Source organism: Alligator mississippiensis, chromosome 15, assembly GCF_030867095.1.
Source record: "Alligator mississippiensis isolate rAllMis1 chromosome 15, rAllMis1, whole genome shotgun sequence".
Lineage (NCBI taxonomy): Eukaryota > Metazoa > Chordata > Crocodylia > Alligatoridae > Alligator > Alligator mississippiensis.
In genome coordinates this window covers 37,313,182-37,333,236 of record NC_081838.1, presented here as the reverse complement: position 1 = coordinate 37,333,236, position 20,055 = coordinate 37,313,182, and the positions used below count along the sequence as shown (strand labels likewise).

The following is a 20,055-nucleotide window of genomic DNA, read 5'->3' as shown; positions in this document are numbered from 1 at the left end:
GGAAACATATTGATTATGTTATTTCAGTGCTTAAGAAACAGATTGGGTCTTGCTTTGATTTTAATGGTGCTTTTCATTTTACGAGTCAGGAAAAAGATGCTGAGCAGACTATTATTTTCCTTGATAGGGCTGTTAGAGACTCTTACTTGGCCAACATACCAATCTTCCTCGCATTAGCTTGACATACATGATAATTTGGGGTGTTTCGTCCATCCTCTGATTTACATATTCATCTTTATGCTTAGTGGAGACTGCTTGACCTTTTCCCTGCACGGCATACAGTACTAAGATGATTAAATGGATTCTAGCATTCTAGCTAGTTTCCAGTTATTGTTCTGTATCTCACGTATTCCTTTCACCTGCTGGACATTGCTCACTGAGAACCAACCCTACATCCTTACAGTGCTGGCTGGAAGTGCTGCACTGCTGAGAAAGAGAACACAGCGACACAGATTTAACCTTAACACCAAGTCAATACAAATTAAACTTGGGTGCATTGGGTATTGTGATCACTAACAGAATGAATTTGGATCTCACGCGTGCCTCCCTTTCTGAATCAAGGGAGCTCTTATAAATCAAAGCCCATATGCATCTCCCTGTATAAAATAATAACCCCTTCTAGAGCTGTGCAAGCTTCACTTCAATTTGACACATTGCACCAGCTTTCCAAACATGTCTCACTTGTTATTTATGTTTTGCCTGAAATTTTAGATGGCTGATGCAAGGAACAGAACTGAGATCTCTGACAGCCCGATTAGCCTGAGCTGAAACAGATACTGCTGTAGCAGAAAGCCCCCTTTTCCTCTTGCCTGCAGTTGCTCTCCCCTCCTTGGATATGTTTTTCCTCTTCTCCTTTTCATCCTTCCTTTCTTTTACTTCAACATAAGGAATTGTGTTATAAAATTTGTATGTGTGCATTTTGTATCTCCCCTTGTATTTTGGTATTTTTATCTATTTGTGTGCCATGGCATTACTTTTGTAGCTTATATTTTATACTCCTCACCTTTCAACTAAAAGTGTTTATTTTCAGAAGTAAGTTATACATTGTAACAATGTTAACAAGGGCAGGAATCTAACTGCCGCTTTCCTGTATCAGGCTGGCCCCTGAAAGAGCGAGTGAATCAGTGATTGAATGTGTAACACAGTAGCAGGTGGCCATTAACACCTAGGGAAACCTCAGATCAACCAACAGAAGAAATCAATAGGAGACAATGTAGCAACCGGGAATTCTCTAAACTTCACTGTTCAAGGGCTAGAAGCCCTGGTCTGAGTTAATCAATGCCGGGGACCAAATTTTGGGCTGAATATCTCCAGATCGACCACTCCCAGAGTCCTATTCAAAATTCATCAACAGACTTCCAAACCTGCACGTACATGCGGACGACCCCTGGGGCTGACAAATGCCATCCACTAGCCACCGAGAGGGGAAGTCCCACGAGGGTCAACGACCCATGGATTGGGCAAACCTGAAAACTGGGGAGTCACCAAAGTCTGCCAAGGACAGATAAAAAGCAGTGAAAAGTGACCCTCAGCAGCGCCCTCTTGATCTCCAACTCGACCAGCACCCAACCTGTCCAGACAGAAGGACCAGCCAGCGACCCCCTTCTGAAGGATAACAATACGCTGAAAGAAGCCTCGACTGGCCATTGACAACAGACTCCAGCACTTGTAGGATAGCTATACCTGACTCTTGCAGCTTGCTACTGTGTGTGTGCATGTGTGTGCGTGTGTGTGTGGGGGGACCAGCCCCAAGGTTTATGATTTAACTTCATTACAGTGCTTCAATCTGCCTAATAAACCAGAATTTTTTAGGATCCTGAGTTGGACATTTGTAGCCAACACTGCATTTTCAAGTGTATGTCAAAACCTCAATATTTGTTCCCTCTTGCGGCTGCACCCATAATTGTCTACCTACAACTAGCAGGGACAGCAGTATTGCTATTACAGGAACAGAGGCACCGCCGCTAAGGATTTACTTAGTGCATTAGGAACATCACGTGGTTTTCCCATCAGATGAAAATTTCAAACTGCATTCATTTGGGGCACAACGCTGTAACCACTGGGCTTTTGGAATAAATATCTAGACCTGATTTCTGGGGTGAAACAACATCAAATTTGACTCTAATTTCTTAACTGATTGAAAACACAATTTTTGACTACTCATTATTCACGTAATAATATTTTCCCCAATTCTTGTTGTAAGCATGTGTTTGTAGAGGATTATAAGCACTAGAAAGAAAGGGAGAAAGTTATAAGGTACAGCTATAATCAGTTTTTTGCCTCCAGAATTTGATTATTCTACAATTGGTTAATTATTAGAACCTTTGTTCCCACAACAGAGCCATCAGCATCCCAGGATCTTACAGCTGCACCTCCAGGAATGTAGTATACCTCATCCAATGCACCAAATGCCCTGATGGAAGATATGTAGGAGAGACCAGACAACAACTGCGCACCAGAATGAACGCACACCGGAAATCCATCAAAGACAGAAACACCCAATTACCAGTGGGGGCACATTTCTCACAGGAGGGCCACTCTCTCTCCAATCTCTCAGTCCTGATCCTCAAAGGGAAACTTACACAACACATCCCAGAGACGAGCCTATGAGCTCCATTTCATCTACCTGCTGGATACTAGAGATCATGGACTAAACACAGACATTGGATTTTTGATAAATTACGATCTGCCTGGCAACTGACTCCCCAGCCCAGCCCCTGGCTTCTTTACTTTTCATTCCATCCAGGAAGAGCACACAGCAACTGCTGCAGCTTCCTTAGCCTGACGAAGGGTTTTTGAACCCGAAAGCTTGCTTAATAACTATTCTCCAACCATTTAGGTTGGTCTAATAAAAGATATCAAATTCACCCAAGGAACCTTGTCTGCCTATATCCTTAGACCAACACGGCTACAACCTAAACCCCTAGAATTATCACTGGCATTAAATCTATGCTAATTCAATCTCATCCAAGGAACAGTGATTTAACCCAGAACCCTTTCCCAATGTCATTCAACAACTGTAATTAGTTAGAGAGGTGTTCCTATTCTCCACTCACACTATATTATGATAAGTATTATTTAAAATGTATTATTAATATTCATTCAACAAACTGAGAATAACGAGGGGGTATTTATGACATAGCTGAGGAGGGCTGTTCAGACATATCTGGTTACAGTTTTCTTTTTCTTACAGAAACATTAATTTCTCATGTACATAAGTTCACGTTTAGCACTACTAATGGAAACAGTGCAAAATTAATTGGGATGTTTTAATGTGAATGCTAACTGTAAACACACAGTTTCACCCATCAGTTGAAATGCAAAGCTGCCTCCCTACCCCCTGCCACCTTCAATCCCTAAGATTTCTGGAAAGTAACAGTTAACTTTCACTGATTATAAACAAAAAATAATTCTTACATAGTATACAATTAGAGCTTGGAACATAGAGCCACAATACATCACTGGGGCAAAGAGTTGTTCAGCATTACCAAAGAACTGGACATTTAGATGGATGGTGTGAACATCTGCAGTTACAATATTAAGAATTAAAATATGTTTTAAATCCAATACTGTCTAGATCTTAAATTGTATATTTGCTTTGTAGGTCCTCAAGGCTTTGACCTAAGGTCAGGGTAATAACACAAGAGGATATCAAGGAACAGAAAGGTGAAATGACTTGTCTGAGGAAAGTCAAGAAAGAAGGCAGGACCTGAACAAGAACCAATATCTCCAAACAGGGAAGGGAAGGGGAGAATTAAACAATTGTATCTTCATTTTTTTGGGAAGGCTATAAATCTTCATGCTACAAGGCACACACTAAACTAAAACTGAAGCGGGTTAGGAAGAATCTCTCCCAGTGAACAGACATTTCCATAACACGTAGCATCATATTTTACATTTTTCTCTTACGAGTCTAAGAAACAGGCAGACTACTAGACTAGATAGATCACCGGCCTGATCTAATATGGCAATTTCTATGTGTCTAAGGTTGCGGGGGGGAATAAAAAGTTCTGGTACAACTCACTCCAAGGAAAAATCTAGACAGCTCTAAAAAATTGAAATTAAAACATAAAAATTACAAGAAACTAATTTCCCTCCCTCCCCCATGTTGTAATCTGATTTTATGCGCAGCATTAAAAGCACAGTGTGAGTTATCATTTAAAGGCTTACTTGAAAGATGCCATATGCTTAGATGCAGGCAACAAAATATAGGAATCTTGATAGATGAAGTAAGTTTATATCCATTCTAATTATATTCATAATACACTCATTTGAAATACCATAGGTATTATTTAGATGAATGTTACGCACTCCTTCTAAAATAAATTGAAATAAAAATATAATGCAGAGCTGAAAAATATTCTCTGTGCAAGTACTGTATCTCATTGACAAGTACTTTAAAAAAAGCATAAGTAATAAAAATTACTGCTAGAAAAATCAAAGTGTTCCATTCCTAGATTTTATGGGGGCAATAAAAAATGATGAAGCAGCTCTAGTTAAGCTAGACTGATGAAGTGATATAGTGCAGAAAGGCATTTAAGGTTGTATTGAAACAGATTTAAAGTTGATATATAGCAAGTACAATAATTCTGGTGCATATTAAATAGAGCTTGAATGGAATTTTATAAAAGTGTAGACAAGCTAGTGTAGACATGCACCACAAAATTGTAAGCAAAAAAAAAAAAAAAATCTCTTCTTTCCCTCACCAAAGAATTTGGATGAAATCAACAAGTTTTCATCCATCAAAGAGGGTGCATCATTGTAATCTCTGTTTGTTTGTTTTTTTTTTTATTTTATTAATAGGAATTCAGAATGACCAACCTTTTTTTAAAATGTATTTTAGTTCTTAACTTTCTTTCATCATAAAATAAGGGAAGATTTTGTGTTAAAAAATAATGGTATTCTAATGGAAAGCCATAACAGCAGCGCAGAATGTAGGCAGGAACACAGGATCTGGATTTGTGATCTGCATTTATTGTTATATGACTTTGGCCAAGTCACTTTTCCTTTCAAGGACCTTTCCCCTCCCAGGCTTGTTTGCCCTTATGTATACTCCATTGAGAAGGAACTTTCTATTACTATACAGTTGGACGGTATCCAGCACAACGGGGCCTTCCTTCTCCTCCTCCATCTTCAAGGTGCCACTGTAATATAAATAAGAACAAGAATAAGGACTGAGTAATAGGTCACCACTGTGGTCCTTTGTGCTGGTCAGAATGATACTAAGTGGCCAGAAAAATCCTCCAAATGTAGTAGCTGAGGTTTCCATCACTGAGGTTTCCATGTCATCTTCCTTGGGTACTTTGTGGGAAGGATGCTAAAGGGAGAGGGGAGCACTTATCTAACAGAACAGTTCCCTTGGGGTAACTCTGACTGATAGTAGTTAGAGAAGACTGGTGACTGATGAACCCCAGGCTAGGAAAAGCATCTGTTTGGTTTTGCCTCCCTCCCATTTAGTTGCCCAAAGCACGATCATATGCTGGGTCGCTGCAAGTATGCAAACAGCCAACAGAAAAAAATTCCAATATAGGCAGCACTTAAGAATGTAGAGAATAGCTGCTGGTTTTATTGGACCAAAAAAAGATGTTGTGCCCTGCAAATGGCTTCCTCTGCCAGCTCTTAACAGACACAGATGAGAAAGGAGTCACAGGCCAGTTAGAAAAGTGTGTTATTTGTAACATAGCCTGAATTTTGATGCCAGAGATGAGACTTTACATTCAACTTCTACTGCTAGACAGGATGAAATGGAGCAATGGAAAATATGTTGTGTTTGTGCACGACAATTAAACAGTGACTCAAAACAACTGACATCAATGCCACATTCTCTATGTGGCTTGTGCAGATTTCAACAGTATACCGGGCTTCTGCATTTCTTCTACTGCTCTGAATAAAAGGGTCTACCACAGCTTCCCCGTTAGGAAGGGAAAGACAAAAGTCAAGTGCTATCATTAACTGCATCATTATTTTCCAAAATAAACGTGCAACCTTCACCTCCGTAGCAGTGAATGGCATCACTGGGGCTGCTCACATTAAGCTGCCATCACTGCACTATCATTATGGGGCTGTTAAGGAAAAAGAAACACTTTGGGATACACTAGAGGATGCGTTTATTTCCCAGTGTTTCCAAGCTGAATTGTGCATGTATGGGTTTTTGAGGAGGAGAAGGAAGGTCGATGATACTGGAAACAACAGGGATAATAAGTGCATTGCTCTCAAGAAACCTGTTTAACACCCTAGCAGGCATCATGGATGAAATCCTCCTGGCCACTCTGAACTCAAAGCTCCCATTGAATTTTTAACAAGGCCAGAAATTCAGATGCCAAAATAAGAGAAATGGCATGGAATCGATCCCGGAAAAGGAGAGGGGGGAAACTGTGAAATCTTTGCTCAGAAAAGACACTCGTGGACTCTGCTGAGCTTTTTGCCCAAATGAGGAGTTCAATACTAGGACCTGCAGAAAGTACAGACCAAAGTTGATCAATGTAAATCAACTTCAACCGGAGTTTGAAAACAAATGCCTTAAGTCAAGAAGCAACGTTTTAGGAGTAAGGAGAGTAGCTTAATTAGTCTTGCCCCAGAGGGCAAGAATCTCTACACATTGAAAATGAACTCCAGCCCCAGATAGCTGAAAAAGAAATGGCTATGCTAAAGAATTTGGAGAAATTATATGATCATTGTTGAGAATAAATTCCCACTTAAGGTGTGCCCAAATGTACACACACACTTCACTTTTGCCAAACCTAACTGAAGTTGAATGTGGAAGAACTGAAGCTGATTGCTTGTTTCATTGGGCTGGAGGGAAAACAGAGTAACTGTTACTAGACCATTTTAGACTTAGGGAATAGGTGACAGTCATTTATGTGCAGGGACTATTAGAAGCAGCAGCAATGTCACCAATCCAATTTATCACCACCAATGAAGAACACTCAGCTGAACCTACAAGATTAAAAAGATTTTTTATTATTCGGAGCAAAAAAAGTAACAAAAAACAGAACAAAACAAACAAAAAAAAATAGCCAGAAGTCTCCCTGCAATTGAAGTATCTGATGGAATTTAAGGTTAGTGTGAAATATTAAATACAGGGAATATTTAATGTTGCATGCAAGGAATATTGATGCTTACATAATGCATGACAAAGTATTTAGTAATGCACCATGGTATAAACAAGCTGGGATAAAGGGAACCAGTCATTCTATGCTCATTAAACTGTGTTGATCCCCAATTACTTGGGAAATGCTAGTTTAGTGCTGTGACCTTTGGTAGACATTACTGCAGCCCAAAAATCTCGTAGCCACAGGTGCAGGTATGAGACAGGAGATGCTTGTCCAGACAGATTGAGTCTGAACTATGTACTGTGTGCACTGTTACTTATTTCCAGGACCCATCATGTGTTTTTCTTTACATGAATGCAACACAAGCTTATATTGTATCAAAGTGTCGCAAACTAGAACAGTGGTTCCCAGTCTGTGGCATGCATACCGCCAATGGTACGCAAACAACCTGTCAGTGGTACATGTTAACAGACTTATTATAATTATATGACAAAAATGTGCTGGTGGTACTTAAGGGTGAACTGAGAAATTTGCTGGTCGTACTTAAGGTCATATCATTTTAAATTGGTGGTGCGCAATCTGTCAGAGTTTGGGAACCGCTGGACTAAAGGATGTAGTCCTGGAGTTGGGACTTTGGAGACTTGCACTTCTACTCCAGGCTGTGCCACCAATTGAGTGGCCTTAGTTGTGCTGCCTCCCTTCTCTGTGCCTCAGTTAAGAACACAAGAGCTGCCATTTACTGGGTCATGGGTCCATCTTACCCAGTATACTCTCCCAGACAGTGGCAGAGCGCATGCTGAAAGGGAGAGTGAGCAGGGTATGACCAGGGTTTTTCCCATTGTTCTTCTCTCACGTGCAGCCTCCAGCATTTAAGGTCTAGCAAGTTCTGATTCGGAGGCTGTACCCCAAACTCCTGTGCTCAATAGCTATGGATGCACCTCCAAGAATTTGTCTTGTCCCTGTTTAAATGTGGCTAAACTGCCACAAGATGCTATGCAAGCTGACAGTGAGTTCCACACGCGAATTCCACCCTGTGTTAAAAAGAACTTCCTTTGTCAGCTTCCCCTCCTCACAGTGGGATCTCAGTACTCACCTCCCTTCTGCTTTGATGTCTGCTACTAAGGGAAAGCTCAGCAACTTGATTATCTTTATATTGTTAATACAACAAAGAGAGAAAGAGAGAGGGAGAATAGGCCTTACTAGGAGCTGTATTCTGGCATTGTTTGCTCTCTCCCCTGAACAGCTCCACCTTCCAAAATAGAGGATAACGTGATGGACATGGTATACAGCTGTTAATAGTAAATGAAACAGAAGTATTACGTGGTATAGCATATGCTTTAACCTTATTTCACATTATACAAGTAGAGTGTTCTGTCTTTCTAAACAACTAGAATATTCTGGTTAACATTTTCTGTTTGAGTCTCCCTTTGTTGAAATGATTTTAGTAAGGGCTTGACTTTTGGTTATGATTTTCTTTTCTTTTTTGGATTTGAGGTTATAGTTCTATCATTTTAAAACCAACTGTCTGTGAAAGTCTCTAGATTTTGGAAGACTATGAATACACTTATAATATAAACTGTATCCAAGCTAATATTCTGGTTTGCTTTGGTGACAATACGTAGCCTGGCATTCTAATGTAACTTGTCTAGCTCACAGCTGACTTAGGATGTGTTCAAACTGATCCTTTAATTCAAGTATTGTATTAATTCTTTTACTTAAAAATTAGCTGAGTCATTACTTTGTCTTAAATGCCTCCTTTTAACCTACATTTTAAGATAGCAGCTTGCAAATCACTACCACCTTGTGCTGATCAGGGCCAAGAACTTGCAATGTCCAATATCTGAGTACTAATTTATCTTACTGCTTACTGAGTAGTAATTTATCCGACTGTTTATCCCTCTTCTCCCTTTCCTCTCCATCTAGGTTTCACTTTTATGGCTTATCCACCTGTTAGATATTGTCTGAAGTCTACATTGTGATCTCTATGGGGCATGGGCCGTTGTCCTGTTTGCACAATGCCTGGTATGATAGGGTCCTGACTGGGCCCTATTATTCCTATCACAATAGTAGTAACACATTACTTATGAGCTGTATGCTTCTCTGCAAAGACATCGTCATCATTACAAATCAGTGACCACTACCCGGTATATTTCCTATCTACAGCCAAAACCTAGGAGGGGTCCCCCAAGACAGGGCTTCAGGTCAAGGCAAAGAAACTTATGGCAAGACACAATGGCAGGAAGCATGCCCCTTATCCTCAAGGATGGATAATTAATACATCATGAAACCAAACAGATCAATACAAGTGAATGGAAAGACTCTTCAGGTTGAGGTGCAACCCAGAACAGTCTTCCAACGTGGTATGAACCTTCCACAGGTCCCCAGACAATGCTGCCCCCAGCAATTTTGCAAAGGAAAAGGACAGCTTACCTGGATTAATCCTGTGTTCAATTGGACATGGTGGGCTTCATATCTTCACACACATGGCTCACATGACCATTTATCAATTTTTGTTACTTGCAATGTGGAAAGACCTAGAGACTCAAGCCATTTTGTGCGAGGCACAAATGCCAAACAAAACAGAGATTGATTTTTCAGTGGAGAGCTTCAAAGATAACAGGTAACTGATTTGTTCAGATCAAAAATGAACTCAGTCTTATCTCTACTAATAAACAGAGCACACAGGCCTCAAGTTGCAACTAGATCCATCTCTAGTGAAATCAATGGCAATCTTCAGAGGCACAAGGACCCGCATTTATGGATCTACAATTGCAGGATTGAGACTTATTTAGGCTTTATGGGACCCAAAGCATTGTAACAAGGCAGATGGATCTGTTTCTTAGCTAACCCCCTACAGAATCCACGTGACTTGAAATGCTACTGCTAATTATTCTTATCACAGAATAGTGGGCACCTTGGGAAGATCTGAAAGAAAAGAGAGCTCTCGTGTTATTGAAGTGTGAATTATCAGTAGAGAAAAAGCCACTAAAGGAATAAGAGGTTGTAAGACCAATAAACTATGGGCAAACAGCGGAGTTTTCACTCCAGGTCATGAGACAAAGAGAAACTCCAAGACGAAGTAACTGCTAAGAAATGGAATGCAGGAAAAACATTCATGGGTTTTTTGTTTGTTTTGTTTTTTTCCCTTTATGAAGATGAAAAGTTTTAATTCAAAAAATGAAACAAAACAGAACAGAACTGAAGAAGCCTATGCCAGTTAGAAATGTGTGGTTGTTCTGAAATATTTAATACCCAGTGTTAAGTATTTTATGCAAGAAATATTTGTGCTTGTACTGGCACTTCATTTTAATGTACAGAAACATCATGGACCAGATTTGTCTACTGCCAGTAGAGGCCTCTTAAATGAGGCCTTGATGATCATGCTCCATAGAAGTTAGTGGGATTTTCACTACCTTTATGGCTAAGTGCAGATGTCACACTTAAATCAACCTAGCCCTCGTTAGGTTAATCTAACTGTTGATCTTTACAGACATTCAGGGAGGTTAGTTCTGGCAAAAAATGGACAGACAGATCTTAATTAGTTCACCCAAGGCAGCAAATTATGTCAGATCAGGAATGGTTTCAGCCCAATCTGCTGAACATCTGCACAAGTTCAGAGCACAGTCCTGAGGCTGGGAAAGCCCAGCCACTAGCCCCAGCTCTGGGGCCACACTCCTTTGACCCTCATAACCCTGACTGGGCTATTTTCAGCCCCCAGACTCCCCCACTCCTGGATGGGCAACAGCAAACCCACCAAACCCTACTCCGTACAGATCCACCAGCACCGCCAATGATCCCACCGACCCCAAATTACTTAGATTGGGGTTCCCAACATATCTCCCAGCACTGGTGAACATGTGCACAAGCTACACCTGAACTACAATCACGCAGCTTCAATTAAGTCACATTATCATGGATCAGGTATGGCTAATATCTTCCCGTACTATATGTGACTAGCTTTTTAAAAGAGATTCGCTCATTAGCAAATCTGTCTATCATTGTCACAATGAGAGTGGTTGGGTGCTGACTGCTTGGGAAAGTAGATTCCCAAATGTGGGCTCTGGGAAACCGAGAAGATGACTGTAGGATCCCTTAAAAATCTGGGCCACAAAAGGCAAGAGCTAACAGGTAAGGCATGACATCTGGATCTAGTTCCAAAGTCCCTTAAAACTTTAGGAAGCTTGGATACAAGGTATGGTTCAAGACGCACTTGGAATAATTGCCGAAACGCAGTGTTACATTTCCTGTCCTATCTTTTGTTAAGGAAGGAAACGTTAAGTTACAGAAATGGGATTGAGGCAACCAACGAGCTCTGCTTTAGCATATTTTTACAGCAAGTTGTAGCTTGTAATGGTCTATCAACATTAAGCAAGACTTGCATCATTTCTGGATTGGGGCTCCCATGTTCAGACCAGGCATTTACCCTGCCACAGGGTCATTGCATGCCCTTGCAAATTCTGCACCTCACATTTCCAATCCCACCTAGCCCCAGTCCAGCTCCTACTGGAGTAAATGGGAAATAACCAAAATTCTCAGCGCAGGCCATACCTGGTCCTAACGCCTGACTTGGAGTAGGACTAACAGGCTTCATTACCAAAACTAATGATGAGTGTGGCAGAGGGATGCGATGAAGAAACCTGAGGAAGCCTCTTCCAGTGACACTTCCATGATCCTATTTGAAATTCTCAAGCAAAACCTGCCTATAAATATAGAAACCTTCTTCATCAACAGTAGAGCCCTCGGATGGATAAACAGGGACCTCCTTGTACCAGATAACTCGAATGGCAAGACAAATGTGTTATTTTGCCTTGGTAGTGCTGGGAGTGATTCTTCAGTGACCTGATGAAAAATGTTTTGCATTGAAAAACATGTCTAACTTTACTGGACCAACTGCATGGCTGGGATAAAGATCACTCACAAAAATCCTTGCCTCTTGCATTATTTTGCCTTCTAATTTGTACACTGCATACTTTTGCTGTACTTGCTGTCCAAGCAGGTAATAGGGTTTTATCTAACCTCAAAATCGCTATACAACCAAACTGTCTAAGAACCAAGATGCAAATCACAAACAGAAATCTCTAATTGTTCATATTCAAGCAGTACAAAGCCCAGCTGGATTTCATGCCACAGTTAGCTTGTATTTGTAGCTAATACTGAAGTACTCTTCTTCAACTTCTTCTTTTCCAGTATATAAAAAAAAAATCCTTACACCACTATTCTCTCCTTTTTAAGGCACTTGTGCAAATGCTTCCTAAATTCCTCTAGCTTAATTTTAATTTCCACTTCAAGAATTACCTTTTGGGGCAAGTACTTTGCACATCCTCCAAGTCAAAAGTTTTCCCTCCTCTTAAACTTTTACCATGCATAAAATGTGCAGCAGCACACAACACAGAAACAGCTGCTTTTCTGTTCTGCTTATCAAGTTGCATTGCTGTTGCTAGTTTGTTGGCACAAGGGACCCAGCACAGTCAGCTGACTGGCACTAGGATAAGCACCACACCACCTCAAGTTTAGTCACAATGTCTAGTCCAGGATGACAAAATAAATCTTTGTTACAGTGAAACAAGAGGAAAAAGCAGTAAAAGGTAGCAGTGAAAGTTTGCTGTTCTTATCTTCACTAACTATAAAGGTGGAAGGCCAAGTCCTTCTTACATCTGTGTAAATCCACAATAATTCCAGGGTACTGGTCTCAAGTTGGAGTTACACCTAATTTAACAGGAGTACAGATGAGGACAGATGTGGCCCAGCAGACAGCATTCAGAACAGGAGATCTTTTCAGAAGCAGTGTTGCATTAACATGCAGGATTACCATGCATACACATGCACATAAATAACATATTCACAAAACCCAACACCTTAATTCTATACAAAACATAAAGAGCTTTGGTTGTCAGGCCCAAACATTCATCTTTTGTGTTGTAAAAAGCACATTTCTTTTACATTAAACATTTCGTTCATCTCTAACTATTTCACTTCAGGGAGGTGTGCAATGGGATATCTGTCCCAGGAAATAACCATGTGGTTTCTGCTTACCTGATATCGGAGCACCATTCCCACTCCCTCTCTGGATCATAAGTTCTGTCCCACTCTGGCTTGCAACACCGAGCTGAATATCCAAGTTCAAAGTCAGTCTGGCGTTTACAGCCTTTGTGCTTCCAGTTGCAGTAAGTCTGGAAACACACAAACCACAACTTCCCTATTAATTTGCATTAAGATATCCAGCACTCAGGATCTCTCTGTTCTGTGGAAATGCTTTTCCTTCTCTTGCCCAGTCACCTGATTTTTCCTTTACCTAGGATCAGTTACTAGATTCTTCCTTTTTCCAGACATTTCCTCAGGCATGAATTAGGGGGTCGACTGTGTTTGCAAGCATGCGTTATATCACCATTCTAATAGTGAAGTGAGAGTTTGCTACTAAAATTGGGAATTACTTTCTTGAAATGGTTTGTGCTAAGAGTGTCTGATGATTCTCTCCAGCATTGGCCCTGACCCTGAACTGACTTCCATGCATAGAGATGTTTGCAGCATTGCCAACATGGATGGTTCAAACTCATGAGATTTACAAATTATTTGTTTTGTTTTTTTTCATTGGCCTCCAGTTTTTTTTCAGCTGATAGGGTACATGCGGGTCATATTGTCAGCTTTTCTTAACAACAACCAGGAAGTGTGTTCTCCCATACAAACATGATTGCAGGCATTCTGGCTTTAAAGCAACATGACATTTCACCAGGGATCCTAGTTTTCTGTTTAGTGCAGAAAAATGCAGATTTTCTCATTTTAAGAGCAGGACCTGGCAGAGCAGGGTGAGGAAGCCCAGTGAGTCCCATGCCACCATGGTGAGACATCCCCTACCTGCCTGGCAGCAGCAGGGGTGGCACCATGGAGTTGTGTCCCCCACTGCTGCCAGGTGGGCAGGGAGCACCTTGCCATGGTGGTGTGGGGCTCATGGCAGTGGCACCAGTCTCATTGATAACCCAGTGACCAAGTGATCTGTAAGGTCCCTTCAAGCCTCTAACAACTACAAGCCTATGAAAAAAAACCTGATGAGATGAGTAGGCTATTTTCCTTTAATAAAAAAGGAGTTTCATGATGAGCTGCTGCTTATTCAAAGTGGTTCAATCATCTGTAATTACCGTTGTCACTGGTGACTTTTTGTTGCAAGGAACTTAAGCCAAGATTGGGGTCTTCCGTGGTGCCCTGTACAAACTTATGAAGATGCAACCTGGCACTGAATATTGAACAATCCTACAAAAGTATAACTGGATTTATTGGCCCATTCCAGCTTATATTCCTTTCATCATGAGGAACCATGATTTTCTCAGGGGAGAGGCAGCACAGTCTATTTGATATGGCAATAGGATAAGAGCTCATAAATAAGGCTGAGATCCTGGCCCTGACATTAAGCTCAGATGAGTCACTTCACCTCCCTGCCCCTCCTGTTCTCTTATGTATTTAGTTGGAAAGCTCTTTAGGGCAGGGATCATCACCCCATACTTGCCCAGCACTTAAAACACTGGGGCCCTGTGCTCCTGCTAGCCTGATAATATTTCTCCCCTTTGGCAAAAGTCCTTCTTAAGGGAAATGTCAGAGCTAAAAAGAAAATGGATATGCTTAGGTTCTTTGATCTTTAATAAATACTGGTCACAACCAATGCTCACTTAAAATACGGATGCCTGATTCCCAGCCATTAAGGACTTTAAGCATCATTACTTCTATTTGGTGAAATAAACTTATTAAACTCTCATGGTAGCCTCAGCAGTGCTTGTGGGCACGCAGGAAAAAAACCCACACATTGCTGACTGTCTGAGACCAGAATTTCTTGTGGTGAGATGGGGGAACTGGAGAGGAGTTAGCTTTATGTCAGGGCTCCATTTCCTGGGTAATGTTATTAATTTATTCATTAAAACATTATCAAATTATTGAAAAGAAAGCACCATCCTGAGATGTAGATAACAGCAGTTCTGCATCCCATCTGAATGGTATGTTCACTTTAGCAGAACTTTCAACTACCAGCATCATAGAATCATAGAAGTAGGGTTGGAAGGGACCTTGTAGATCTTCAGGTCCGACCCCCTGCCTGGGCAGGAAGAAAACTGGGCTCAAATGACCCCAGCCAGGTAGGCATCAAGCTGCTTCTTAAAGACCCCCAGGGTAGGAGCCAGCACCTCTTCCCTTGGAAGTTGGTTCCAGATCCTAGCCGCCCTAACTATGAAGTAGTTCCTATGGATGTCTAATCTGAACCTACTCTCCAACAACTTGTGGCCGTTATTCCTTGTTATCCCGGGGGGGGGAGGGGCGCTAGGGGAAACAAGGTCTCCCCCAAACCCTTCTGGTCCCCCCTAGTGAGTTTACAGACGGTCACCAGGTCCCCCTGTCAGCCTTCTCTTGTGAAGGCTGAACAGGTTCAGGTCCCATAGCCTCTCACTGTAGGGCCTGCCCTGCTGTCCCCAGACCATGCGGGTGGCCCTCCTCCGGACCCTCTCAATGTTGTCCACATCCCTCTTGAAGTGGGGTGCCCAGAACTGGACACAGTACTCCAGCTGTGGCCTGACCAGTGTCATGTAGAAGAGGAGGATTACCTCCTTGGACCTACTTGACATGCACCTATGGATGCACGATAAGGTCCGGTTAGCCCTGCTGACCGTGACCTCGCATTGTCGGCCCATATTGTTTCATAACTTTTACTTTTATTATTCAGTTCAGCCAAGCTTCTTTTTTCCAACTCTGTTTACACATTTTAATGAGTTTTTAATCTTTCTTGACATATTTATTTAGATTATTTGTTTTACAAAAGTAAAGTGTCTTAAAGTGTAATTGAGGAAAGCAATGCCTGCTCAACTATTGGAAAGCAGCAGCATGAAAGTACCTGACACTCAGGTGTTGCCCAGTAGCTTTCCCTGCAGCAGAGCTATGGGGATGCCATGGACTCCTGCTTCTTGCACATACATGAAACTGTTCTGTGCATGGGGAAATCACTCAAACATAATCAGGAACTTGCTGCAATTAAGTAGCTGAAAGGTGGGGGGGGGGGTGAGGATAAATGAAGGAGAGGAAGACCCTTGAAGACCCTAGTACTTATTTCTAATACACCGATGCCATTAGGCAGCAGAAGGTCAGATATATATGAAATGCTTCTGAGGATTCCTTCAAAGCTCACCCTTTCTATCAAGATGACAGTAGCCTCCATAGATCAAGCTGACATACCCATGGATTCTCAAGATCAGCAGCATTAGACAACCCTGTTCCCCCACAGCGAGGGTACATTTTACACTGAAATTTTGCAATGTGCTTTCCTCTACCTCCAAGATTTTCTTCCCACTCACAGAAGATTGGCATTTGGGTGGCAAAGGGATGACACAGGACTGTCCTCTGGTTAACTTGCCATATAGGGCGCCTATAGACATGCTTGCTGGTGTTCTAATTAGAACATGGAGCAGACTTGATTAATGGAGCCTGCTCCACCATGTTCCAATTAGAACACTCCAGCATTGCCTTGGTGTCATGCGTATTAAGCCCCCATGCATTTCAGAATGGCCACAGGGGCACTTCATGTAATCTCAATGAAAAAGCTCTAGATAAAGCATCCCACAGACATTTTGAAATATGCACGGGCTTAATACACATGACGGTGAGCCATTTTAATTAAAGCAGCTGTCCAGAAACTGCTTTAATTAAAACACCTCCCACCACACAGTGAGCACGTATATAGGCAGCCATAGATTCTGGAGACCTAAATTTGAGTCTCAGCTATGCCAACAATCCCAGCAAGTGATTTAAACCAGATTTTTCAATATTCAGTGCCCACAACTGGGCCCAGGTTTTTAAAATAACTCAGATCCCGTTTAAGTATCTGTTCCGCAAGTATCACAATGGGCTTTGCCCAAAGCTTATCATCTTAGAAAATTTGATATTATTTTGCAAGGCAGCGTCTCTGAGTAGCACCAATCCCAGACCAGGACCCCACTGTGTTAAACACAATATGAGTCCATACCAGAAAGATGGTATGACCTTTTCATCTCCCTTATCCCTTAAATCTGTAAATTAGGGATAAACACTACTCTCTACCTTGTAAGAGTGTTTCAGGACAAATGCATTAACATAGGATATACATTAATACACCATGGCGCTGAGAGCCATATAAGAACCTTCACAGGTAGTCCAGAAAGCAATCTCTGCCTGTATGATTATGCATCTATTTATTGTGTATATGAAATTATAATAAATATTTTAAATATTTTGCAGAGCATGAAGGAAAGTTAAATGTAACCGAAATAATTAATCCTCCTTATAGTTCCATCTTTAATGACAGCTTTGGAGTGTTCTCTAATCTCTGCAGAGTCAAACTATTTTTTGAAAGCAATGAAACACTTGGGAGAGTGATCGACTTAGACATAATAATGCCACATCCATCCACTAATAGGAATACATTAAAAGTTTAAGTTTGATCAATATTTGTCACTCTCAACCGCCAGTTAACATTAATAAAGTAGATTACTGTCAGAACAAAAAAAGCAAGAAGCATTTATGAAATTGTTATGACATAATCAAGACTAGCAGTTAAAACTGATCTATAAATCCAACACCAGAACGGTGCAGTCATATATCATTAAGGTAATGAATCTTGCTACCGATCCTGTATTTGGGGTACTTTCTCCATTAAAAGTACAGTAGTCTAAGCCCATTTAGCAGTTATGAAACACCTTCTATGAAATGGCTTTGACTTGGTGTTATCGGTCTGCCTTATGCTACTTACACATGTTTGAATGAAAGGTTCCCTACAGCTTTCCAAAAGAAGGGAAAAAAATCCACTTTCATTTCTTAAACAAGTAAATAGTGCATAGAGAATTGTTTAAGGAAAAAAAAAGAGATAAAATTAGAAAGCGGCTTTTATATATTTATTGAAAGCCTCCAGAAAGGCAATAGCTGCCAAAGAACTGAGCTGCTGTGCAGGGGATTTATTACACATCAAAAACGGCAAAATCGGCTTTATTTGCCAGGTATGGAAAATGGTAAAAGTTATGCAGTGTTGCCTACAGACTGAAATCCTATTCAAGTCAGTGAAGAAGTTCCCACGGAGTTAAAGGACATTTGGAATGAGAACCCAAGCTTTCCATCCCCACAAAACTCAGGCACCACTTAATATCAGCACTGGCGTTAAACCCACCTCTCAACAAACAACTACAGCATACGCTTCTTTTTAGGCACAGGAGAAGTCCCAAGAAAGAGACTGGACTTCAGTTTGGTGCTGAATTGGACTCAAGTAACATGATTTTGGCTCATTTCCATAAGAGCTGCTTTTTAGAAACACTGAGCACTTTCAGCTCCCATGCACTTCAAACAGGATGATGAGCATGCAGCATTTCTGAAAAACTGCCTTTCATTGCCTCAGTTTACCCATATACAAAATGATAGGCTAATGCTATTTCATGGAAATAGTCTGAGGCTTAAACTAATGGTTCTAAAGCTCACGCACATCCCCAGAAGAAAAATGCTATATAAATGCAAAATATTGCTATAATAAGCATTCAACAGTACAAGCCATAATAATCATTTTCTTCCCTTCTCCAGCAGCAAAGGAGAAAATATAATACTTACCATGGTAGAATTACCATGACTTGGAGAGACTATAAATGGAAAATTCTCACACAATACTTTCTGGGATGAAAGCTCCTATGCAAGTGTAAATTATTATCATTAAAATAATGATTTTGTACCCTGCTTAAGTTTTGCAGCTTGCACTGAGATTGAAAACGAAGCTCAAGGATGTCATGTGAATTTTCCACAGCATTTGGTCTCCATCTGAATTGTGTAGCCCTCACAATCAGCACACAGAGACCGCATTAAGAAAGAAAGCCCTATGGTACAGGATCCAAATTTGTTGCCTTATTTTTCTTGGATAATTTTAAAGCCAGGAATGACTACAGAGATTGTAAACAGTACCTCACCAGTTCAAATCCAGATCAGGTAGGAAGTTGAACAGAAGAGATCATCAAGTGATGGCTCTGAGGTGTCACATATAAAATGTGTTCTTTAGTCTCAGGGCAGCTATCATGGATAAAAACACCACTCCATTTGGCCATTCCAGACACCCCTCGCTGCCACTCTCAGCAGACAAGCAAATCATTAAAATGACCACAAAGGCTGATTTAACCTCTCAAACCCTCAAAATATTCTTCCCCCATGGCAAGATCAAGACACGCCAGCTGGGGAAGCATGCAGAAGCTTGCCTGGCATTTGACTGGGTAATAGGTCCTTGAGAAGCAAGCCAGAAAACAATGCAAATGCCTTCTAAAAATGTTGCTTTGAGTTAGAACTGGTTTAAAATTTTTCAAGCAACCCTTTTCAATGGAAAAGATGTTTTGGACAACATCTAAAAAGATGTGTTGGGAATGTACTGATTTTGTAAAAAAAAAAAAAAAAAAAATTAAACCAACATTCAGTTCTGAGCAAGTCAAAATATTTTATTTCAGTCCAATCTTAACTTCTATCAAGTCAGAGTGCATGGTGAAAAATCCTGAGGTTCCTATTTTCCACCCTGATTAGGGATTAAGTGAAATTTCAGAAACTCAGCATATTTGTTTTCTAATCATTTCCACCCCTGTTTTTGAGAGTCTCTGTCACCAGCTGCTAGACATCCTTGACAGAAGTACTTCAACTGAGTTCAGTCAGTGTTTTAGGTTCCCCATTCCTCTGTAAATAAGGACTAAAACACCTCAAACTTTTATACAGAAAAATGGAGAGTCCCAAATTAGAGAAAAGGAAGGAAGTAGGTGAGAATAGGCTGTGAGCCAAAATCCATTTGAGTCAATGTATTCAGTGTCTAAGGTTTAAAATTACTTTATAAATTGTCACTTTTCAAATTCAAGTTCAATCCAAACATGATTTATACATGATCAATAGATATTACAAGTACGTTGCAGACATGAATAGATGGTGTGAAGTATGTGCTAGGCCCTATCAGTCTTAGTTGTTAGAGAGCTGGGGTTATATAAGTAATCTTTTG

General features: G+C 40.8%; 1 long non-coding RNA gene across 1 annotated transcript in view; it reads right to left on the bottom strand.

Annotated features, from left to right (window-relative positions):
* Positions 1-4,960: 4,960 nt before the first annotated feature.
* Positions 4,961-20,055, bottom strand: part of LOC132245747 (uncharacterized) — a 66,364-nt gene continuing 51,269 nt past the window's right edge. Inside the window, exons 3-4 of the long non-coding RNA XR_009457464.1 lie at positions 13,086-13,222; positions 4,961-5,144 (exon numbers count right to left, since the gene is read on the bottom strand). This is a non-coding gene — a long non-coding RNA (uncharacterized LOC132245747). The remainder of the gene's footprint in view (positions 5,145-13,085; positions 13,223-20,055) is intronic.